At 37.9% G+C, this 26330-nt stretch overlaps 1 protein-coding gene across 1 annotated transcript in view; it reads right to left on the bottom strand.

The window, feature by feature from the left end:
• LOC109425025 (uncharacterized) overlaps window positions 1-26028 on the bottom strand; it is a 78129-nt gene extending 52101 nt beyond the window's left edge. The window contains exon 1 of the mRNA XM_019700215.3: window positions 25380-26028. The gene's annotated coding sequence lies outside the window, so the exon portion shown is untranslated. The remainder of the gene's footprint in view (window positions 1-25379) is intronic.
• Window positions 26029-26330: the final 302 nt, after the last annotated feature.

Below are 26330 nucleotides of genomic sequence, written 5' to 3' on the forward strand. Positions count from 1 at the left end.
GCTGGGATTATTCAGGGCAATCTCCCTAGGAGCCTTGCAGAAGTAGCTTCGGTGTTTCCTCCTCGAAAACTTAAAAGATTTTTTCCTGGGATTTCATCAAATTGTGCCTCCTCCAGAAAATCTTACTGTGATACTTGCAGCAATCCCTCTAGGGATTTCTCCTGGCATTCTTGCTGTGATTCTTCTAGGTAGTTTTCCTCGGAAACTTCCAGAAGTGTCTTTGATTCTTCCAGGGATTTTTCTAAAGCCTCATCCAGGAAATCCTCTAGAGTGTTTATTCATGGATTACTCTAGAAATTTATCATGGTATTACTTCTGGACAGTGGTGGGCACACTTGTCGTTAACCGTTAACGCATTTCGGACGAACATTTGCCTCAATTTTCGCCAAGGTCACTTAAAAGTTCACTTTCAATGTTCTCCAATCTGCAAGTGAGGTGAAAAAAGATTAATTTGAACTTGAAGTTTTCGAGTTATTGAGTGGCAAACGCAATTTAATGGTTAACTGATAGTTGTCGTTAAACGTCAACCGTTAAATTGCGTTCGTCTCTCAATAACTCGACAACTAAAAGTTCGAATTGATTTTTTCCACATCAATAGAAAGGTACACCTTGGTGCAGATTGAAGAACATTGATAATGATTTTTTAAATAACCTTTGCGGGAATAGAGGCAAATGTTCGTCTGAAATGTTTTAACGATTAACGGTAAGCGTGCCCACCTCTGCTCCTGGAATTCCATCTGAAGGAATCCCAATAGAAATCTCTAGAGAAATCCTTAAACAAATTTCGGGAATAGTTGGAATTTCCAGAGAAATCTTAAGAGGTATTTCTAGAGAAATCTCTAGTTAAATCCTATAGGAATGTAAGGGGAAACCTAGTAAATTGAGAGATGAATTTGTGAAAAAAAATCGTTCTGGTGGGTTTCGAACGACTTTGTACTCGCTAGACCGCAGTATGGTCATTATTTTGAGGGTTTGGGTCGGCAAGATTGTTTTGTTTTTGAAAATTTCTACGGTAGTTTTATTTGAGTTTAATCTGCAATTTTTTTCTATAATTTCAATGGCTATTCATCTGAAATTTTTTCAGCAATTCTTGATTATTTTTTTATCGTGATTATTTTTTAATTCTTTATGATTTTATTGTATTTATATTATTTGCTTCCGAAAATTGCTGAATTGGAAATTCTGAAATTCTCAACTGCACTTGCTCAAAGAAAACCCTATAAAATTCACGAATAACTTCCTGAAAAAAAAAACAAAGAAATTACCAAAAAAAAAACCATCAAAATTACCTTAGAACTTTCAAAGTAGTTGCCGAAGGAATTCATAAAAGATTTATCAGAGGAACACATGAAGAAAATATTAAGGCTTTTTGAAGAAATTGGCCAAATAATTGCCGTAGAATCATCGTGAAACAATTTTGAAGATCCGACAAAGATTTTTTTCAAACAAATTCCCGAAGGAAATCTCTAAGAAATTTGCCGAGTCAATTTCCAAAGAAATTACCGAAAAAGTATCCAAAGTACCTACTTTATATTCGAGGTTTCCAAAAAATTTCCAAAGGAATTGCTGATGGAATCCCCAAATAAATTTACAATGCAAGTAACATCGGAATTGCCAAAGGTATTCCAAAACCATTTGCTGCAGGAATTCCTTTCACAATTACTGAAGAAATGTAGAAGAAATTATCAAAAGAATTTTCATTAGAATTATAGAAACGATGTATATTGGAAAAAAATAAGAAACCTCGGAACATTTCTATTGGCCGATACTGTACATGTCTTCGTATGTGATGCACTTGACTATGGCGTTTTTTTTTCGTATGGCTAGGAAGATCTGCTGCTGCTGCGACGGTACGAAAGGTCGAAGATAATGGTAACCCCGAAGATGGCTTTTGATGATGGTAGCCTACAGCAAGAGAGCTGAGAGCTTGGTATTCCAACGGACGGAAACGGATTGAAAGCTTTCGCTCGATTGCGTCTGTTTAACACATGTATGTGCGATGATGTACGCGGTAGGTAGTTAATGAATTAGCGGTTGGAATTGTTGGAGGCTGATTTGTATGGAGATATGATAAAAAATGAAATTGAATCCAACTAAATTGGCGTGGTTGCATTCATATGGGATTGCTTTAATACCTCCTCTTGATGGGATCGAATCACGATGCAACATGTGAATGCTTTTTGTATTTATTACAACTGATTGAAATCAGTTTTGAACCAGAGGACAGTGAAAAACAAAGTTCGAATTGCTTCCGATCTTGTAATTAAATTTCAACGGAAACTTGGAATCATGTGGCATATGTTCAAATACTTTTTATTTTGGTACCATAGAAGTACATATCTCAAACCCGGTCGGACAAACAAAGCATTCTGGCTCAAATCCACAAGACGACGCCGTTTGCAAGCTGTCTGCTATTGAAACGTTCATTGCACCACCTGGTGTATGTCTTGTAGCTCTATGCCTATAACATGCCGCTCTAGAGCAATCGCTTTTCTTGTTTAGAAGAACCATCGTCCCATATTGCAACAAATCTTTAAAAGCGTGCTTGTTCGATGGTATGGTGACGATCGAATCGGAAGGCCTCTAAATCGACTCTTCACGTGTGCCACATTAATGGTCGTTCAAATCGAGCACAACTAAACATGGCACCGACACACGGCGTATCCTCTCAGCAGCTTAAAAGTGGATCGTTTTCCATAAAGTGGATTCTTGCTTTACCAGTTTTTCGCATTAGATCGATAGCCTATATTTCGCGCTACAGCTTTAATTGGTAGAGCAATAACGAATCCAATTTTATTGCTGAAAATTAGGCTCTATGAGCTAGGGGATTATTATTATAAAAATCGCTTATATTTTCTTAATTACTTTGTTCTCTGGAAATCAGGACATGGTGGTAACGACGAGAAGATATCTTACCAATCGTTACCACCATGTCCTGATTTTCGACTAATTTTGGCAAAGTTTTATTAACAAATCCGATGAGGTTTACACATTTTGGTGAAAATACATGATGATTTTCAATGCTTTGCAGGTAGCCCTAGTTCTTTTAACAAACGGCACGCCTTACGAAACAATTAGACAATTGGTATAATATTAGCTGATTAATAGTAGAAACTTTCCGAAACAGGACCTTCTACCCAAATGGTTCTACATACAACTCTTTCTACGACATCATTTTTGGAATCATTTAGCCTAAAGCTGATCTTGGAGGCGATGACCTACAGTGACAAACAAGTTACTTACTACTCCGTACAAAAGAAGTATCCTATACCTACCTACACATAACTTCTTCTGACCACGGTTCAATGAGCAACTATCCAGTCCAGTGTGTGGCAGCTTCGCATTGATCGATCAGTTGTAAGCACCCAGAAATGAAAATTCAGTTTTCAAGTTTATTGTATTTTGATATGGAAGTTGTACTTCTATTTTGTGTGGGTTGGAAATGTAGGAACAACATTTAAAATGTTGGCTGATTGTGTTTGTTTGTTTAAACCAGTTCGTGGCTTGGCACGCACGAACGTTATGCATGCATCGGAATCGAAAAAAAATACCGGTCAGAGGCGTTAATAATGAATGAACCACTTTTACTTTCAAGCCTCGCGTGTCCAACACGGTAAAAATGAATAAATATCTAAAGTTTGGTTGACAAAGAGTAGATCATCGATGAATTTTGAAGACAAAATAGGTGTCAAAATTAAATTAACCCAGATGTTCCCAAACATTTTGGCGCCTTTAGAAAATTTCGAAAATGTCGCGGCGCACCAACATCTTCCTACAGATATTTATTATTATTATTATTATTATTATTATTATTTATTATTATTATTATTATTATTATTATTATTATTATTATTATTATTATTATTATTATTATTATTATTATTATTATTATTATTATTATTATTATTATTATTATTATTATTATTATTATTATTATTATAATATTATATTATTATTATTATTATTATTATTATTATTATTATTATTATTATTATTATTATTATTATTATTATTATTATTATTATTATTATTATTATTATTATTATTATTATTATTATTATTATTATTATTATTATTATTATTATTATTTTTATTATTATTATTATTATTATTATTATTATTATTATTATTTATTTTATTATTAACAGCTTTTTAGTTCAAGATAAAAGCAAAATTGGGAAGCAACAAGAGGCTTAAACAAGACGGGTTTGGTGGTCTAGTGACTACCGCTTCTGAATCCTATGCAGAAGGTCCTGGGTTCAATCCCTGGCCGTTCCTTTCCTCCTACTTTGCATCTTTCTATATACTTTCTCCCACCTCTCTACATATACAACTCATGTATTTTTACATCATAGCCATCGCTAGAACAGAAACGGGTTGAATGAAAGCCGTTTTCCTTCCTTCCAACTTCACAGCTCATCATTGCGAACTATGCCGCATTATCTTCAGAGTAATAAATACACTAATCTATCCCCTTACGCCTGGCATTTAAGCCCCAATGTGTGAACCCATTGCCAACTATATTCCACTAACACTCCGACACCCGCATGAATTTGTGCAATTTTAAGATGCCTGCTAATCTCCGGCAGATATCTCATTGGATCCTTGTGTGAGTGTAACGGGTCTGGCGATACTGGAGTAGCATGTAGGGGGCGGTTGATCAAGCTCAAGCTCAAGCTCAAATTTGTTCCAAGGCTTTTACAGGAGTTTCTTCTGGAATTCCCAGAGAGTACTTGATGAGATTCATCCAGGGGTTTATTAAGGATTCCTTCTGATATTCCCTTTGGGGGTGTTCCAGGATTATCTTCTAAGTTTCTTGGAGAAGTGCCGTCTTGCTAGGGCTCATCGAGGAAGTTCTCCCAAGATACTTCCAGAAATCCACTGGAATTTCTTTAATACATTTTAAGATTACTTCAGGAATTCCTAGATTGCTTCGAAAAAGCCTTCCAAAATTTCTTTACAAATAAATTTCGAGATTCGTTTAGGAATTCTTTCTAGCGTTACCCCAGAAATTTTTCCTGAGATTCTTCCAGGAAATTCATCCATGGTTTCTCCACAAATTTATTCTAGGATCCCTCTAGGATTTCTTTCTGCGATTCCTCAGAGTGCTCCATCTGAGATTATTTTTGGGATTCCTTCATAAATTCCTTCTGGGATCCCTTCTGAGATTCTTAAAAGGTTCCACCTGTGATTCCTCCAGAATCTCCTTCCAGGATTCCTTTAACGATTCCTTTTGGGACTTCAAGAGATTCCTTCCGGGATTTCTCAATGAGTTCCGGAAATCCTCCAGGAATTCCATCCGAGATTCTTTCAATAGTTTCGTTTGGAATGTCTTTATAAGTCTTTATAAGTTTCAGCAATTTCGACTGTGATGCCTCTAGGAGTTCTTTCGGGGATTGTTTCAGGGTTATTTTTTTCCGAGATTCGATTGGTCACGATCAACGATCAGTCCTGACTATACATGTCAATGGTTGCTCCTTCGTGATGGATCTGAACTGGTACCAATTGCACTGAGCTCCAACTGAATAAGGGCCTGGGACATTCCACTTACTCTCAAAGTGCAATTTTAGTTGCTCATGCATTTTTTTATCAATAACGGCGCCGGCCAAGTCCTTATAGTCAGCTGGGAAGGGAAAGGAATGTTAGAGTGTGCTGGTTGTCGCTAATAGAGACCGAGAGCACTCTGCATCCCCACAACCCGCACGGAACGGGGGTATTTGTTAGATGGAAAGGATGGGAGTCACCGTTCGGTCGGTGATGCGATCCATGGATATTTATAGTGATTATAGTGTTCGTAAGGTTATAGATTTCACAGCGCAACATTTTTTTGCCTCAAGAGCAAACTTATGTGTCTCTGACAGATTTTGGGCCGCTGAATCCGAATCCGGGCTCAGATTTGCTCCAGAACGTCACATTTTTGAGCTATACCCCAAAATATGCGATTTTGGGCTTTTTTGAGTGCAAGCCATAAAGCATGGAGATGTTTTTTCAAGCAATCAAAGGGTAAATTGGTCAATTAACATCTAAATTAACGACTCATGCAAAATATTTCGTTTTACCACATCAAATTATATAGATTGAGCATTTTATTTTAGTAACTAAACTTACAGGCAACTTTTGAAGGGTGACTTGTATGGGAAATATCGTACCTAACATAAATAGCTTAAAACTATCAAATTCGATTTTGTAAAACGAAATATTTTGCATGAGTCGTTAATTTAGATCTTAATTGACCACTTTACCCTTTGATCGCTTGAAAAAAAAATAGTCCCATGCTTAATGGCTTGCACTAAAAAAAGGCCAAAATCGCATATTTTGCCCTATAAATTGAGGTATAACTCAGAAATGTGACGTGCTGGAGCAAATCTGAGCCCGGATTTGGATTCAGCGGCCCAAAATCTGTCAGAGAGACATAAGTTTGCTCTTGGGACAGACCAATGTTAATTTTATGTTTCGCTGTGTTATGTGGTGAATAGTAGTCCAGGTCATGCGGCACAGTTCGCTTTGGTTGCATAACATGTGGGCGTTAAATACACTGTGGAAGTTGGAAGGAAGGGAAACGACTTTTTCAATTCGCTTCTGGTTCTAGCGATGGCTATGAACATATGAATATACATGAGTTGTATATATAGAGAAGAGAAGGAGAAAGTAGATAGAAAGATACAAAGTAGGAGGAAAGGGACGGGCCAGAGCTTGAACCCATGACTTTCTGTATACGAATTAGAAGCGGTAGCCACTAGACCACCAAGCGCATGCTTCAAGATTTTTTTTTTTTACGAGATTCCTCCAAAAACTACTTCCAATTGTTTTTTTTTTGGGAAATTCCTTCCGGGATTCTTCCGGAAATTCCTTCACAGATTGCTCCGGGAACTTTTTCTGGACTTCTGTCAGGAGTTTTTTACATTAGATTCTGGAATTTCTTCTGGAACCCTTTCAAGGTTTCCTCCGGGAAATTATCTGGGATTCCATTGGGCACTCTTTCCTCGAAGATCTGGAGAAATCTCGGAAATAATTTCCAGGAAAGAATCTCTGAAAGAATTCCGGAAGAACTTCGTGGAGGCCTGGCAAGAGCTTTTGATAATATCTCAATCTCTTTTGGGATCTCAGAAGAAACTCCTGGAAAAACCAGGGATCTTCTGAAGGAATCCTTAATAAACCCCTGAAAGAATCTCATCAAGTACTTCCTGGGAATGCCCGAAAAAACTTTTGGAGAAACCGCAAAGGATCTATTGGAGAAATCTCGGATGGAATTTCTGTGGAATCCCAGAAGGACCTCTTGGAGGGGTGCCACCGAGCTACTATCATGTCATAAATCACCACACTTCCCCACGTACGCTTACCCCACATTTTGAATTAAATCAAACCACCCATGAAGAGCTTGTAGTTTCTTACAAGTTCAAAAGCTGACCGAATCATTCTAAGTCCGAATCGTAAACAACATTCAAGGTCACGAAACGTCAAAGACTGAAGCCTCTTAAGCTATCAGTATACGCTTTGTAAAGTGTTCAAATTTTTCCGCACGCTTCAACCAACAGCAAAGCAAACGCTCGACATTTCCAATGTTTTATCCAAGGATGTTTTCGACCACTTGGCATCCGTTTGACTTATTTGTCCATAACTCCGTTCAGAAGCATAATATTGAAATGTGGTGCTAGGCAAACTTGTAGATTAGTGTTTATCCTACAATTATCACCAAGGAAGCCATATTCTAAATCTTATGTATACGCTGTGAAGGAGTGGCGTGGTAACAGATCTAGGAGTATGTGCACTGGACGAAAGACTTCCGGCCCCTGACCTCCAAAAGATTGAAGAGAAGGTTGGCCGGTTGAAAAACAACAAAACCGCTGGAGCAGATCAACTACCAAGCGAGCTTCTAAAATGCGGTGGAGAAGCACTGGTGAGAGCACTACACTGGGTCATTACCAAGATTTGGGAGGAGGAAGTATTACCGGAGGAGTGGATGGAAGGTATCGTGTGTACCATCTACAAAAAGGGCGACAAGTTGGATTGCGGGAACTGCCGCGCGATCACACTGAGCGCTGCCTACAAGATACTCTCTCAAATTTTATGCCGCCGTTAATCACCGATTGCAAGAGAGTTCGTGGGGCAATATCAGGCTGGATTTATGGGTGAACGCGCTACAACGGATCAGATGTTCGCCATCCGCCAGGTGTTGCAGAAATGCCGCGAATACAAATCACCTGTTCATCGATTTCAAATCGGCGTATGATACAATCGATCGAGAACAGCTATGGCAGATTATACACGAATACGGATTCCCGGATAAACTGATACGGTTGATCAAAGCGACGATGGATCGAGTAATGTGCGTAATTCGAGTATCAGGGACACTCTCGAGTCCCTTCGAATCTCGCAGAGGGTTACGGCAAGGTGATGGTCTTTCGTGCTTGCTGTTCAACATTGCTTTAGAGGGTGTAATTAGGAGAGCGGATATACACGAGTGGAACGATTTTCACGAAGTCCGTTGAGCTGCTTAGTTTCACTGATGATATTGATATTATTGCTCGTAAATTTGAGACGATGGCGGAAACGTACATCCGACTAAAGAGTGAAGCCAAGCGAATCGGATTAGTCATTAATGTGTCGAAAACAAAGTACATGATGGCAAAGAGCTCCAGGGAGGAATCACCGCGCCCGCCACCCCGAATTTATATCGACGGTGATGAAATCGAGGCGGTTGAAGAATTCGTGTACTTGGGCTCACTGGTGACTGCCGACAACGACACCAGCAGAGAAATTCAGAGGCGCATTGTGGCAGGAAATCGTGCTTACTTTGGACTCCGCGGAACTCTACGATCGAAAAAAGTTCGCCGTAACACGAAGTTAACTATCTACAAAACGCTGATTAGACCGGTCGTTCTCTATGGGCACGAAACATGGACCCTACGTGCAGAGGACCAACGTGCCCTTGGAGTTTTCGAACGGAAGGTGTTGCGTACCATCTACGGCGGAGTGCAGATGGAAGACGGGACTTGGAGAAGGCGAATGAACCACGAGCTGCATCAGCTGCTAAGAGAACCACACACTAAGATCAGCTCGGTATTTTTCCCATCTTTTTACTGAGTTCTCAACAGCAGATTTAACTCGGTACGCTCGGTTGTTTATTTTGCGGATATTCTGTACATGAGTTACCGAGCTCAGCTAAGAAACCGGCAAAAGTTACTGAAGCACGGTAAATATCGTTACTGGTGAACGGTAAATACGATTACCGAGTGTACCGAGATAAATCTGCTGTTGAAAACTCAGTAAAAAGATGAAAAAATTACTGAATTCAGTGAAAAAATTACTGAGCTGGAACATCTGAATCTTAGTGTGCAACCATCGTCCATACCGCGAAAATCGGGAGGCTACGATGGGCGGGTCACGTCATCAGGATGTCGGATAGCAACCCGACTAAAATGGTTCTCGAGAGTCATCCGACCGGTACAAGAAGACGTGGAGCGCTGCGAGCTAGGTGGGTCGACCAAGTGGAGGACGATCTGCGGACCCTTCGCAGAGTGCGGAACTGGAGACAAACAGTCATGGACCGAGTGGAATGGAGGCGGCTACTATGTACAGCAGAGGCCACCCCGGCCTTAGCCTGATCGGTAAGGTAAGTACGCTGTGAAGGCGCTAGTACCACCTTTTCAAAAATTTCGATTGTTTAGTATGAGTAGGTGGTACTAACAGTTTTACGCCGTAAATATTAGAGTTTTAGTATTGCGTCCTTGGTGATAATTGTACAATACAATAATCTACAATAATCTACAAGATTTCCGAACACCACATTTCAATATCATGCTTCTGAAATGAGTTATAGACAAATGAGTCAAATGATTGCAAGGTGATCGAAAACATCCTTTTATCCTTTTAAAACTTTTATCAATGTTGAGACCGCTGTTGGCCTGCTGGGTTTGCAAACTTTTTTTTTATTGTTCGTATTTGAAGCGCGCTACAATGGGCTGCAACTTTGATTCTAGTGCTTCAAACTTTATGAAATTTTGAATGTGTATTGTCTAGCTAGTATGCTTTCATATTATGTAATAGAAAAGTTCGATTTTTTATCCCCGCAAGGTATGTAAAGGTCTCATAACACATGACAAATATTTGGCCAAACAAGCCCGATAAAAGGCCAACACAATATGAATCATGTCAACCTTGGTTGAATGTCGGACTATAATGACAAATATTTTACATTACCACAAACAATATAATGGCACCTTAAGCCCTTCAAACAGCCGCCATCTTCGATTTAAGGCCACCATCTTAGATATTCTGGTAGCCATTTTTGGACTCCAGACATCTTCCTCATACCAAGTATACCCATACTGCACAGTTTTAGAATCTAAAACTCCTCAAAGCAGCCACCATCTTGTATTTTTGGCCGACATCTTGGATTTTCTGGTCTCCATTCATGATTTCCTTACGAAATTCAAGGGTTGCAAAAACCGTAGCAGTTTGATGTGTCACATGTTGGGGGTTGGTTGAAATTTATATATGACCAGCTCAACCAATGGCGGTCCGGAACATCAAATTGGCCATAATTCCGAAACACCCCTTGACCAATCTGGACAACATTCAATAACAGACAATGCGGTAAAATTCCGACCTTCAAAGTGAGTGAACTTTTTTTGCGCACAGACCTCATACTGTTCTCATCTCAATTCGTCGAATTGATTGGTATATGTGACTTATTCCTCCGAGCTTTCTGCCAAAAAATCATTTTTGGATTGAAATCTATTTTGCGTGACCGACGCAGGAGAGCAGCTGCAAACCGAGTTTTGTGACGGTAAATTGTTGACTTGAATGTTATCATGAGCTTGATGTTGAACTAAATAGATTAATAGGAATTCGTTTAGTTAAGGTGAAACATCAAGAAATCCAATTTCTTCTTTGCATACAAACTTTAGAAGCACAAATCAGATGAACGAAGCATCGAATCAAACCACACTTGTTTATCCTGGCTTTGCTCACTTGCAAAATGAGGCAGCATAATACGAATTTTCAAGATTGGTGCTCTGGAAAACGTGATTAGGGATCCAAGTCGGCCATTGTGGCAGCCATATTCTCTGATGTTTCTCCTTAAATGCATTAAGCAAAGATACAATCAGCATTACCCTTTCATGTCTACAGTCTTATTTTAAAACTGAATAAAGTTCTCTTCCCTGGAGAATACATAGCAAAGCCTTAAAAACAGTTTTTCACTATAGGTAGCGTCATAGGCACCTATCATCTCATCAATACAGGTACTCTTCGATATAACGTACAAAAAAGTTTTTTCTTTGTACGTTATATCGAAGTGTACGTTATATCGAAACAGAGAAAAATTAAATATTTTTTATGCTAGTATTGATGTATTCGACGTGAATCCCAAAAAATGATTTCGGTGAAATTCACAAAACCAATAATAAAATACTTTAGTTTTGACGAAAAAGTCATTTCGTTTTTTGTGCTTCGATATAACGTACATTTTACTTCGATATGACGTACACAAAATTTTTCCCCAAATTGCGCTAATTCTGGGTAGCAAGGCTAATGCTGCAACAAAACATTGATTTGAGTGATTTAGTAGTTTATCTAAGGGTTATTCGTGGGAAAAATAATATTTTTCAATGTTGTACGTTATATCGAAGCAAAATGTACGTTATATCGAATTCGCTATATCGAGGGTACGCTATATTGACGGTACGTTATATCGAAGAATACCTGTACAACAAAAGTATCTGCATCAATAATTTGCCACTTTAAAGTAATCACGACCACGATCAAACAAGCCAAATAAATAAGCCAACTTTCTTATACCATTATAATTCATTTCCGAATACAATTCACACACATCCTAGTTGAAGAAATTGAAAAATAACCATAATCCAAAAACGGAAACCCGGCGTTCAATGACTTTTTGCACGCCACTCGAGATCTGCAAACAACTAGCACATTCATTCAGTGTGCGGTTTACAGAGTTTCTGTAAAATGGAAGTCCTACCGGCGACCACGCCGACGACGCTCTGATCGTGGGTGGACTAAATGAATAAAACATCAACCATTGGAGACTGCCGCGGTTCGTAGACTTCGACGGGGCACAAAGCGTGACTTTCAAGAGCTTGAACCAAGTTCATCGTCGGAGATTGGCGGCAATTTCTAAATTTCAACCGCATCCGTAACATCCGATTGATGGTGGTCCAGCTGGTCATGTGTTGGAAGAAGGTACCTCTCACTGCCTGATGTTTGACTAATGGGGCATTCAAATCAATTGAAATGACCCATTTGATATAAACACTTGGAACATTCCACATCAGGGTATGGGGTAGGAAAACATCTGGAAGGCATGCGTATTTCATGCCTCCGTTTCTAGTTCAGTGTGTCATCGCGAGAAAGGTGGTCACAACTTTTCCCTCTAGTCATTGCTTGTTTGTGTGTAGGCTTTTTCAGTTATGGTTCACTCGCGAGAAAAGCGTGCAGCGTGCCGAACTTAAACTGGAAATAGCAATTTTCTTCGGACTGTGGACAGGCCCACGCTCCGCCAGCCAGTTACCTAGTTCGTTTCCCCCCTGCGGTGAAGCAAGCGGCCGTACCAAATAATAGTCCAAGTACAGTGACCACATGCAAGCTTGATTAACCATCGTATGTACGTTTAACCATGTGGTATTAAACTTGATGCAGCGCGGGAAATTTTTTCAAGGCTCTCTGCCTGTCGGATAAATGATGGTCATTTGAATGAGAGAAATTGGGGTCAACTGAGTGCTGTTCCCAAACGACGAACATGATGACAGGTTTGCTAGTCGTTGTTTAGATCTACCAGTCAAGCAACATTGCTACTTTATATTTATCATTGTGGTTCAGTGCACTGTCGAAAAGTTGTTATTTAAAAAAAATCACTATGGTTAAACCCGTCTTTAACGGTCAGTTTTCTGCTAATAGTATACCCATGATTCCAGGTTACAAACTAAACTTTCAGATCAAATAGATCGTGTATCATGGCTCCGCCATGCTCCATTGCATCACACATCCTCCCAAATCGTGTGCGGATAAACTCAACACAATTATCGTCTCAATTTCCTAATATTTTCGGATGATAGTAATCATCTGCACTGTGCCTCTCTCCGAGTTGCGCTCTGCTACATGGCTAGATATAGATAATTATCTAATTTGACAAGCGCTAAAATTGCACCTCACCCGGTGAACTACATTTTCTGTTGCTGTTCCATTCAAGTGACGACAGCGCCAGCCAGCATTGGTGAATGTTGTTTTGTGTTGGCGCTGGTTGTTTCATCCGTTTTCCCGCAGCAATTCGTTATGTACATACGCATTCGTGACGCGATTGGTAATGCATACTTATAAACTAATGAAACAATTGGCTGATTGAAGATATATACTCTGTGGGGGTTGTGAATTGTTGTTTTTTCTCCTCTATTATTTCGTGCCGGCTTCAAAAGTCGGGTACAACTTTTACGAGATCCGGTCAACATCTTTGCTTCGCGGATGAGACTGGCATTGTCGCTAGAACATTTGAATTCGTTGGATGACTTGATAAATTTGATTCATGTTTCACTTATATAGTTTTTTCAGGACACTTGTAACGAGATCCTACACAAAGTTTTGAAAGCATCTTATGTGGATTGAACGCATCATTCCAACCTGACTGACTGCAGAAAAGATTACTTATTTATAATACTCGCATCGTCTCGCTAGATAATCACTAGACAAATCAAAACAATAAACGACGCACAGTCATCACTAGCGGATCTGGAATTTCTCTTGATTATTTCCGCAAGGATACCGCACCGCCATCCATAAATAATTTATTGCCGGCTATTTAACGTCTCTGCACAGTGAGTTCGTTCGTAGGTGCGCTGTGAATACCGATCACTTTCCTTTCTTTCTCTTTCTCGTCAGCAGTAGGTACCTAGTACCCAACCAAGCTCCGCGTTCATCGTGATGACGAAAGCTGTGAGCGAAGCTCCCAACGCCAAACGAGTTGCAGAAAATGTAAATAACCGATTTATCGTTACGCTTTACGTTGACCACGATCAACACCAGCCACCCTTTCCATCAGCTGGTTTGAAGAAGAGCAGGGGCTCTTTTGGAGGATTTTGAGGTAAAATGCGCTTGTTATCCCGTGTGGTGTTGGCCTGAGTCAGGGCGAACGAATTAAAACATGTGGAGAAGCATGCTCTGTTCATGGGTTTACTTTAGTGAGGGCGTCAGAGATAAAGAAAAAGTAAGATGTATTCGATAACAATGGTCAACTTTGTATAACACGCGACCATCCCTGAAAATCCATAGGAGAAAATATACCAAAAATTAAATATTTTCAAGGGTTCGTCTACAAAACATGATACATATTTCCTAAAATTGAGATAATACATAGTTTGTCTCACTTCTAAGTGGATTAATCACATAAGTTTGGACAAATAAGGGTTTGGTATAGTATTCCTGAAATATTATAGCACCGCTAAAGCATAGGCACCAAGTTCTGACGTAGAAATCTCGGCGGAAGAATACCCCTCTAAAAATCCCAAAAGGAATCACTGGAGAAATCCAAATTCCAGATTGAATTACTGGAGGAATCCCAATAAGAATTTTTGGAGTAATTACCCAAAGAATTACAGGACAAAACCTACTAGAATTGCTGCAAGCACCCGTAAGTAATTTCTTTAAAAACCTCTAACATAGATAAATCCATTGAGTAATTTCTGAAGAAAGCCTATTGCAATCCCCGAAAAATACCTAGTGGCATCCCTAAAGGAATCCCAGTATTGCAAGCTTGTGAAGTTCCAGCACGAATTTCAGGAAAATTTACAGCAAAGTTTCCTAAAAAATCGCAACAGTAATTCCGGAGGCCACACAAGTTTACAAAATAAAACGAAAGTCGTGAACTTCTGTCAACGACCAAAATTTTTGAAGCAGAATTTAGTTCTGATTTCGAAACCGACCTTTAAAAAAATTTAAGTAGAGCAGTTTTTGAGTTTTAGCTCAATATTGAGTTTTGCAACTTCTCAAAATATGTAATTCACTAAAATTCAAATATATTGCATTTTGTTCAACCAATTTTAAATTTTTTTTAATAAATTGAAAGCTGAATACAATACCATTCGATCATCTGAATACAGGTTTTGCGTTAGATTGATGAAATTCAAGGTATTGGCTAGTTTTAAGGACAATCTTCTTAATTTTTAGCAAAATTCCCAAAATTTTTTGAAGAAATGTATTTTTTTCAAGAAGAAAAAAAAACATAAAAATTCTTCCTAGACGTTTATTTGACATATCATATGTTGGCGAGTTACAGTAAAAAATTCAGCTCAATCGGAGCATTGATTATGGAGAATGAGATGTTTGAAGTGAGCGACTTTGCTTAAAAATAGAACAAAAATCGATTTCAAATCATCAACCTTGTATGGAAAGTCGAAAAAATTTCCGCTCTACTGTAATTTTTTTCCTTGGCGTTTTCGAACTCAGGGCATGATTCTACACCAAAAATGATCATCAGCTTACCGAGTTCAAAAATGCTGTAAACTAGTGCCATCAAAGGAGAAATTCCTAAAGCATTACCAATAGATATTCCTCTAGGAACCATAAGAGAAAGAGATTTTTTTTAATTCTTAGAAGGATCCCCAAAAAAAATTGGATGGGATTTAGAATTTCTTGAAAAATGTCATTGGGATTTTAAGAAGGAATCCTATGAGGTATTCCTGAAAGAATCACTAGGAAAACATCTAAATAAACCTACACACCTAGAGGAGTACCTGTAGACATTCCTGAAAAAAAAATCTGCAGCAATACCAGCAAGAATTTCTGGACGAATCCCATCAGGAGTTCCTGAAAAAATCCAAAGTAAAATTTCTGGCGGTATTACTGGAGAAATCCCAGGTAACCAAGAAGCAGTTAAAATTGCATTTATTCAGCACTATATGCGCCTTTACTGCAGGTAATTAAATGCTAATCAGCCGTATATGTGCCATAAGTGCAAATTAAATGCAGGTTTTGGCACAAATTGTCCTATCCCCCCAATTGTCCAAAAAAAACGAAAATATTTTCCCCTGCTCATTTCAGCCGCTTCATATCTTTCCCTTTCTCTTTTCATTTGTCTCTCACTCTCCACTCTGCAACTTTTGAGGATGTTGTTTTTTTTGCAGTTGTTTTTAGCTGATCCCGCTGAAATTGGGATTCGATTCCTCGATCCTCTGATTGATGGTGCTGAATCGCGCTACAGGATAAGCTATAAATGATCAGATAATGTGCGGTGATTTTTTTTTATCTATTTAAGGCTTGAGTATCACGCCGGCAGTTATTTCTTTGTGACCCGAACAAGTGCTGATCAGGGCCGGATCAAAGGGGGGGCAGGGCTCCGGGCCCCCGCATTTTAGGGGCCCTCACAAAAAAAAAAAACAATTTTGTTTCAAGTACTGCTCAAAAACAAATAAAAACTGTATTGCTCATCGCATTTGTACCTCCGAGGGGCCTCCACAACTGCTCGGGCCTCGGGCCCCCACAAACCTTAATCCGGGCCTGGAGCTAATAGTCGAAACTACCACATGAAACACGATGGTATACGAAACCAATCATGAATTTTATTTGGAAAACATCTGTTCTCCCAATGTTTTGCTTCGTTGCCAGCAACAAATGATAGAACATCTGAATCATAATGGGTCCTACAGCCGTGGCACATTAACTTAAAAGTTGAAATATTTAGCAGTTTAATCATCACTCATTTCTCTAGGCAGTTTTTTTGGCAATGAAGCAGCAGTTGTAATGCTTGTTAACCAGAAAACATCCTGCATTTGAAATGCTACACAACCGCTGTCAGATTTTGAACGACAATTAAAATGCTAATACATATAGCACAGAGACATATTTCGTTCGTTTGAAACAAAAATATTCATATTTATTCAGTAAACTGATAAAATGTTTAAAACTAAAATTTTAATTTTTAAAACTAACTCAATTACACATTTATCTCGACAATACCCATTGAGGAGCCCCCCGTTCCGCCGTCGAGAACATAAACAAAACACACAAGTTCCAGCTGCAACATCAAACAAGGTTTCCTCCTGTAAAAAAAGCAAGATTCACCGAAAGTCTCCACGAGATCCCGTTGATTTCGGGAGCGTATGTTATCTAATCTGCTGGTATTGAAAGTACAACAGGGGAGGTGGGTTTTTCCAGCGAAGGAAATGACTTATATATCCGTAGGGCCGACCTGCCACAGAAAAACAAAAATATTTACATTTATTTCTAACGTAATCTGTCAGAAGATGCATTTTTGTTTCAAACACGGATTGCATTTGCTTCAAATGTGACGTTCGATTTGCTCTAAACATTTTTAATTTTGTTGCCTGAACAAATTGACAATTTATTTGAATTTACTTCAAATATTTTTGATTTTAACATAGTTTTTTCTGCGTGAGGGCAATTTCGCAGTCGAACTGCTATGGTACAACAGCAAGCAGATGTAATGCAGTTTTAAAGCTGAAATACGGATTATTTGAATGCTTATGGCTTTGCTGGGATGTATTCAGAAATCTCAGGTAACTGTCTGAAAATTCAAGGAAAAAATCCCACCAGAAATTCCTGGAGGAATCGCAGCAAGAATTTCTGGAGGAATGCCTCTACGAATGCCCAAAGGGTTTCCAAAAGGAATTCTTGAAGGTAATCGAAGAGTAATTAATGATAGAATCTATGTTCAGCTTCAGTTCTATTCCAGAGAGCCAAGGGCTAAAAGTCTCTTAAATAAAGACAAATCAATCAATCAATCTATTCCAGAGATTTGAAACGGTATTATTTTAAAAGCTTGGATAGGATTGGGCGTTAGAAACATGAATGTGTTTGCAAAACTATGCGAGATTTGTTCGTTACGTAATTTAAATATGACACTAACGTTTCGTGATCTCATCAGGATCACGAGATAGAACTAGTTAAAAATGCTCATTTTTTATGCTCACTAGCGTCACCTAGCGGCAGAATTGCGAACCGAACTGCTTGTCATGAAGATGTCCTTTACCTTCTGAATAACTTTGCCGAAGACTTGAACTTTCTATCTCATCAGGTTCACGAGATAGAACTAGTGAAAAATGCTCATTTTTCATGCTCACTAGCATCACCTAGCGGCAGAATTGCGAACCAAACTGCTTGTTATAAAGATGTCCTTGACCTTTTGAACAACTTTGCCGAAGACTTGAACTTTCTATCTTATCAGGATCACGAGATAGAACTAGTTAAAAATGCTCATTTTCTATGCTCACTAGCGTCACCTAGCGGCAGAATTGCGAATCAAACTGCTTGCCATGTTGATGCCAACGACCTTCCGAACAACTTTGCTGAAGACTGTACCGTTGCATATTAGCAGGATTTCGAGATAAAGCAGAACAAATTTAGCTGTTTTCAGGTGATGCTAAACTTTTTCGGGGGTGATGCAATATTCAACTGAGTGTTGCAATACTTTTTTAAGTGAGTCCGTACTTATGACGGGTAGTGTGCATAATAACCATACTTCTTTGAAATATTCGCTATTTGCACCATCCTAACATCTATTGGAAGCTGTTTTAATTTTGGACTCTTTCTAAATTGATGATAGGATAAAGAAAGGCTTGCAAGGATTTGGCCTGGTGTGTGTAGATTTTTTTAGTGTGTATTTTAACTAAAAGCTAATTCTACACTTAGTTTGGAGATGAGTGGGTCTATGTTATTGCACACTGAAATAAATTTTGTTGTGGAAACAACCGATTCCATAGTAAAATTACTAACCGTACCTATGATTCTCAACCGACAACAATTTCCAGTTAATTCTACTAAAACACTGTCAACTTAACTAGCAGTGCAGTTAACATTACTAAAAATAATCTTAATTTAACAAATGAGCAATGTATTTTTAACCACACTGTGTTGTTAAATGCGTGTCCAGGAAAAATTAACAATGTTTTGTTGTTGAGACGACTACGCTTTTAGTTAAATTTACTACAATGCATTGTAATTTCAAACATATTTCAGTTATTGCTATTGAAATACGACTGTATGGTTGACTCTCTCGATTAACGGCTACGCAGTCTTGGGATTTAAAAAACGAGTTGTTTTATTCACCCGACGTTTCGACACGGGGATAGTGTCTTCCTCAGGGGGAAAATAATTACTATCGTTTCTTGTCAATTGTTTTGTCTAACTGTGACTGTCCATTTTTGTGTCGTTTTTGGTACATGACTTCGGAATCACTTTCAGTTTAACAGTTTTTTGGCAATCGGCAATCGGTTTTGCCAAAAAACCGTTAAACTGAAAGTGATTCCGATGTCATGTACCAAAAACGACACAAAAAGGGACAGTCACAGTTAGACAAAACAATTGACAAGAAACGATAGTTATTATTTTCCCCCTTAGGAAGACACTATCCCCATGTCGAAACGTTGGGTGAATAAAACAACTCGTTTTTTAAATCCCAAGACTGCGTAGCCGTTAATCGAGAGAGCATATTTCAGTTACCTTAACAGATTTTGTTGTCGGTTGAGAATCATAGGTACGGTTAGTAATTTTACTATGGAATCGGTAGTTTCCGCAACAAAATTTATTTCAGTGTAGATAGCCTCAGCTCTCAAGTAGGAGCCATGATATTTATATTTCATCTTCTAACTTCTTTTTTTAACTTTGTGCTCCTCACAATGATTGTTGATCAATAATGATTTGTATTTTGAGTTCATTTTGGCAGATTCTCTGTGTGTTGGAGAAATGTAGTGTTAGCCCCCTGGTTAAAGATGTTTGTATGTGTTGTAAAACAGCTGACGAAGCATTACTGCTAATGTGTGTTTACTTGACAATGTATATTATGTTTGTAAAAATAATCAGTCCGTACTAATCTGTTGCCCCGAATGTAAGTTGAAGCCAGCAATTTCGAAATTGCAACTGAAATAGTCACATATATATAGCACCAAAGAAATCGTATTCAATGCACGAAACCGGCATATACATACTAAAATGGAGTCCATATCGAAACATATATAGGATTACTGCGATTCCATCCAACATAATTTACGATTTCTCGAAAAATGTCTACTATTTCACCGATTTTATCCGTCTAAATATACGATTATGCATGATCTTATTACGATTGAGAGTACCAATATACGACTCAAGATTTTCAAATTAAAAAAAAAACAATTTGTGTTCAGTGGGAATCGAACTTAGGTCCTTTGATTGAGAACTGCGCGTTATCTCTATTGGCTATATTGCCAAGTTGAAAATAGAGAGTTCAAAGTGAATGGCATGAATCCACCAGGGTGTGAGGCCGCCATTTTTTAGAATCTAACATCGAGTATGTAAATATTTGTGTATCCACAAAGCATTCCATTGTGGATACCCGATAGATGTTGGCTCCTGTCAGATGCATTAGGTGGGATTAGGGTTGCCACATACGTGCATGAATCGAATAAAAATTAGCATGATACGGTGCGAGACTTGTGGTGGGAGCGTTGTTGTTGTGCATTGAGTGGCACCAAAAGTGGTGCCGTGCAAGAGGCCCGGAATTCACATCGTTGTTGGAATCTATACATCACTTATTGTAAGTCATCTGTTAGTATGAAAACCTATATATTTGGTTGAAATTATTGCTACCATGGTTGGAATGTGTCAACAACAACAAAAATACAAATTTGTGATTATAGACTGTTTCAGAAATTATAAATACACTTTGATTATTAAATTAAATGAACTGTTCTAATGATTTTTATCAACTTCTTTCAGAGTATTGCATATTGTACTCCATATTTTTATATTTCCTATCAATTGTCTTGATATTTTAAAGAACAGTCGAGTTCTCTAACAAAGAACTTAATTTTTCAAATTTGCATTTGCACAAAGGTGTTTTTTAATGATTTCAACATTATTTGTCACTGAATACCAAAAATTATCAAAATTTTTATCACATTTGCTTTCTCAACAAGTAGTCTAAGGAATGCCTTGATCAAAATTTGGGAAAAATCGATAAAGGCATTCCCACAACATTTTTTCGGAGATCAAGTTTCTTATTTTTAAAGATTTTCTACGGAACATAAGAACTACCATACAGTTTCTTAGCTTTCCTGAACGCATTTAATCTAAACAAACTTATTTTTTCAGCTCATTCGATCCTTCAAATGGCAAAGCTTGTCATACCATAAAAACGAATGCAGTAAACATTAATTAAGACATTCGTTTGTTTAACGTTTGTTGCTACTGGTGTTGTTAAGAAATTTGAAACAAAAAAATGTGTATTGAGAAGGCCCGTAATGGTGGTTCTTGATCAAATATTCCAGTAAAAATTACTCTTACCAATCGAGAAATATCTTTTATTATCGATACAGCAAATTTTATTGTCTTTGGAAATTAAATATTTTATCTGTGAGATTTTTTTCTTTTCTATTATGCTACATTTTTTGACCACTTTGTGCAACTTCAAATTTTAATCATCTAGTTTATAGAGCCCTATTTTTTAACTTTTACAAGAAACATCAACAAAATTGGTATTATTTGCATCGTTAGCATGTTTACTGTAAGAGCTAGAAGAAACTTTTTGGGATATTGTGCTCAAATTGAAATGGCAGTTTATCGTTAGTGTATTTATAATTTCTGAAACAGTCTATAATACCATTTTTTTTCTTTTTCTCCATCATACAAATATGTAAACAAAACCATTTACGATTTCCGAGATTAAGATTCGACTATTAAAAGTGCAGTAACAATCATATGCGACTGTAAAAATGAATATACGATTTCACCGATTTTCATCATACCTTTAGGTAGCAAGCTCGATTTAGCAGATTCATATACGATGTGGAGCGACGATTTCCACGATTCAAAGAAATCATATATACGATGCTAGCGAACTTGCAGCTTGACACTAAGAATGTATGTTTTTTTTCACGATTCTATCCAATTCTGTGCGATCCTACCGATACTATCTCGCACGTTTTATGATCGGTGACGACTATATGAAACAAAATCGCAATTGAAATTTAATTTGGCATGAAATGCGATTTTACGCAATCATTGTCAACAAATATACATATTATTATACAATTCTGATTCAATATATAAAAAAATACGATTTTTTCCACACAATGATTTACGATATGTGGTTGGCTGGGGAAGCTATACGTGTCAATATTTTTTTCGTCATATCACAAATCTTGCGACGGTCCGGAAACGTGGATAGAATAAACACAGACAAACAGACGTAACACTTGCGAAATTTCCATCGACCACGCTTTTAACGATCATTTTAAATTTTCATAGTTGTGGCTTTCACAACCACAGGCGCGCGCATCGTTTTTCTACGCGTTTGACGTTTCACACTAGCGCCTTCTGTTGACGATATTGCACAACACTGATTCATGCAAGTTTTCCATCAGGCGATGGTAGTGTGAAATGGGCGATGGATTTCCATGAAAATCGTTCAAGGTGTTACGTCTGTTTGTCTGTGGAATAAATATTTCAATATTGAAATATTGTTTGTGAAATGAAAGCTATAAAAAGAAAAAAATGCGAAAATTTTAAGGCGCTATCACACGCTGGATATGGAATATTTTTTCATGACAGTAAATCAGTCAACGTCTATATTCTACCACTACAAAATAAAAATTAACATATTTGATTTTAAACATGCGATAATGTAAGCCTAAAATTTTGGTATCAAAAAACAGCGCGCCCAATGGTCATAAGACAAAATGGCTAAAATAGTAAAAAAGCTTCAATTCGATGAAAAACCATGCCATACTAATTCAGAACCATGTAGTTTCACATACCAGATGAAATAAACACATATCCCTATATGATGATATTGCACACTGGGCCACGAGCGGGATCTAGCAAGTAAAAACCTGTAGCGTTTTGGGAGTACATTTTTTTGAGTTGGTGTCTTCGGAGACTTGTATTTATTTTACCTGTACTTTTATATGGTGAAGAAAATTAGTTGGTAATTTTGCCGCATAGGTGGCGCTGCGATACTAACTTTTTTGTCTTACGTCCTAGAGGTTTCCCGTCTTCTGCAAAGTTGTAGAGCGTGCAAAAATAAGTAAAGTCGTCGAAGACACCAAAGTTGTGTGACTTCAAATAACAAAGTTATATTAAAAATAGTAATATTTATGTAAAAATCACGTTTTTATGACTATTTTGAATGTTCATCGCAAATTTATCAATTTTAACACTTCATACGTGTAAATCAAAGAAGCCTGTGTCTGATGAAACCAATTTCACAATTTTTCGGGACGTTTAAAATGGTTTTTGGGCAAAATAGTAAAAATTACTATGATTTTTACTAGCAGTTTTTTTTTTCAAAAAGCTGATAATTTCGACTTAATTTGATGCTTGCTTCAAAATATACCACTCAACATCTATTAAATATGAAAGTTTGCCGGAGGTATAATTTGGTGTTTTCGAGATATCTTGTTTTAAAATATTGATGTTTTTATGCCCAAATTATTTTGAAAGAGATGCAATTCTTTATTCCGGAGTTGTCCTGCCATTAGATCCTCACGAATCTTTTTTAAATAAAAAGTTTTATGTTTACCCAACGCCTTAATTACTTGAAATTGACGTTTTGTGTTCAATTGCCTTGCGCATCAATGTATTGAATCGACAATGCACATATATGTATTGGTCTATTGAAAGAAAAAAAAATATAATGCTTTTTGATCCTGTGTGAGCGACTTACGTTAGTGCAAAGTTCCGGTATACGAATCCGTGGAATCAATAATGATTTTCAGTTAACTTAGTTAAATTATAAAAAAACGTAGCTCATCAATGCCGTGTCATTAATTGACACTGTGACTTAGTAAGTAAAGCACTTGTATAAGAGTCGTGAATTTAAATCTCATCTTGAGCTGAAGATTGTTTTATAATATAACCAATAATTTATTCATTTTTACGTATGTACGTTGAGTTAACTGAAAATCATTATTGACCACACGGATTGGTATTACGAAACTTCGCACTTGCGTGAGTCGCTCACACAGGGCCAAAAACCATTATAATTTATTTCTTCCAATAGACCAATAAATATATGAGCACTGTTGATTCAACAAATTGATACACAAAACAATTGAACACAAAACGTCAATCTTGGCGTTGGGTAAACATAAAACTCTTAATTGAAAAGTGATCCGTGAGTATCTACTGGCAGGACAACTCCAGAATATCCCTAGATGAACTAGCCAAGGATTAAAAATCTCGTTAATACAGACAAAAAAAAAACTCTGGAATAAAGAATTGCTTCTCTTTCAAAATAATTTAGATTTAAATACATCAATATTTTAAAACAAGATATCTCAAAAGCACCAAATTATACCTCCGGTAAACTTTCAGATTTAATAGATCTTGAGCGGTATATTTTGAAGCATGCATCAAATTTAGCCGAAATTTGCAGCTTTTTGAAAAAAAAAACTGCTAGTAAAAATCAAAGTAATTTTTACTATCTTGCCCAAAAATCCATTTAAAGGTCCAAAAAATTGTAAAGTTGGTATCATCAGACACAGGCTACTTTGATTAACACGTGTGAAGTGTTAAAATTGATAAATTTGCGATAAACATTCAAAATAGTCATGAAAACGTGATTTTCACGTAAATTTTACTATTTTTAATATAACTTTTTTTATTTGAAGTCACACAACTTTGGTGTCTTCGACGACTTTACTTATTTTTGCACGCTCTACAACTTTGCAGAAGACGGGAAACCTCTAGGACGTGAGACAAAAAAAGTTAGTATCGCAGCGCCACCTATGCGGCAAAATTACCAACTAATTTTCTTCACCATATAAAAGTACAGGTAAAATTAATACAAGTCTCCGAAGACACCAACTCAAAAAAATGTACTCCCAAAACGTTTTTACTTGCTAGATCCCGCTCGTGGCCCAGTGTGTATTGCAGAGAAAATTAAAAATTATGTTTTATCAGATATGGAATTTAGCGACCTATGTACTTTTCAGTGGTTTGAAAATTTTGATTGTCTTCAGCTTCAGGCGCAGCCTTGAAAACATTTTAAATTACTTTTCATGAAATTAGCCTCTTAGAGATCATGGAATGTTGAAACATAAATTGGTTAACGTCGCAGGGACGACCAAAAGTTTTGAAGTTGAAAAAATCTTTTGCATTTTTTCCTGCCGCATACTGTACATGCAGCAAATACAAAGTAACTCCAACGGCACGCTTTACACGTCTCTCCCCAACCATGTTGTTGTCGATCGTTGATAGTGCGAAAGAAAGGTGATCAAGGTTGGGGACGTTAAGATGCCAATACAGCAGAGGAGCTTCTTTCACTTTCATTTGGAAAAGCACTTAAACTTCGAAGCAAGGTTCAGGTTCGTGTCGTTTGGCGCATGCAAATCTGCGCTGCGGAGTGTGATCGCGCCGACCGTTCTACTTACAGACTTGTTTCAATGTCGGGTGCAGATGCGGCCTGTTTCGTTGATCTCTCCCTTTGTGGTTGGCTTCAGAGCGCTCTGCTGTCGAATGATGCTGGTCAAGTTTGTTCTTTTTTTCCCTCGATTGATTCGAACGAACACTTCACGCTTTTTATAACAAATAAGCACTCTCACAAGCACACTGAAGTAGCTTATTTTCGGCTCTTCGTCAGTGAATTTGTGACTCAATATGCCAAAAAATAGTGAAGCCACTTATTTCATCTGCGCTGCAACACGCGTCAGTACATAGATTATGCACATTCACACTTTACGCGGGCCTCGTTCTGTTGTGTTTCCTATGCTTCGACGAGAGATATTGCACGCGGTCAGTACACTACTTTTCTTCAACCGCCAACCACCGAAAGCCGCCACACTACGCGCAATTGAGAAATTTCAAACTAGCCACACGCACGATCGCACCACAGCCGTTGCTCGCTGCTACGGACCTCCGCACCGACTCGATGCAAACTTATGCGCACCGCCGCGTTTGGGAACGACAACAGAAACACGTCGTATTTCGCCAGAGTCCCTGGTAAAACTGTTGGCTGCAGTGAACGCAACCGAACCGAAGGCTGGCTGCGCGGCCGCGGCTTGTTGCTGGCTGATCCAAAACAAACAACGCCGTGGCGCGAGAAGGCAGCAAGAGACCGAAATTTCCGAGCAACTATCGCCGCAGTGCTGCTGCCGGTACGAGGACGACGACGCGACGATGGCAAAGAGTCGATTGGGTGGAAAGCCATGCGAAATGCCAGAGTCGCACAGAGGTTCAGATTTATATAAATATGGCAAAAACCATGTTTTGTAAATCTGTCCTGCAAAGGCCCTATTCTAGAAACACATCATCTTATATTTTTCTTCATCGTCTTCTGCTTTTTTGTTGTTGTTCGACACCGTTCGTAGTAATTTAGCTACCTG

This window comes from Aedes albopictus, chromosome 3 (genome assembly GCF_035046485.1).
Source record: "Aedes albopictus strain Foshan chromosome 3, AalbF5, whole genome shotgun sequence".
NCBI classification, from domain to species: domain Eukaryota; kingdom Metazoa; phylum Arthropoda; class Insecta; order Diptera; family Culicidae; genus Aedes; species Aedes albopictus.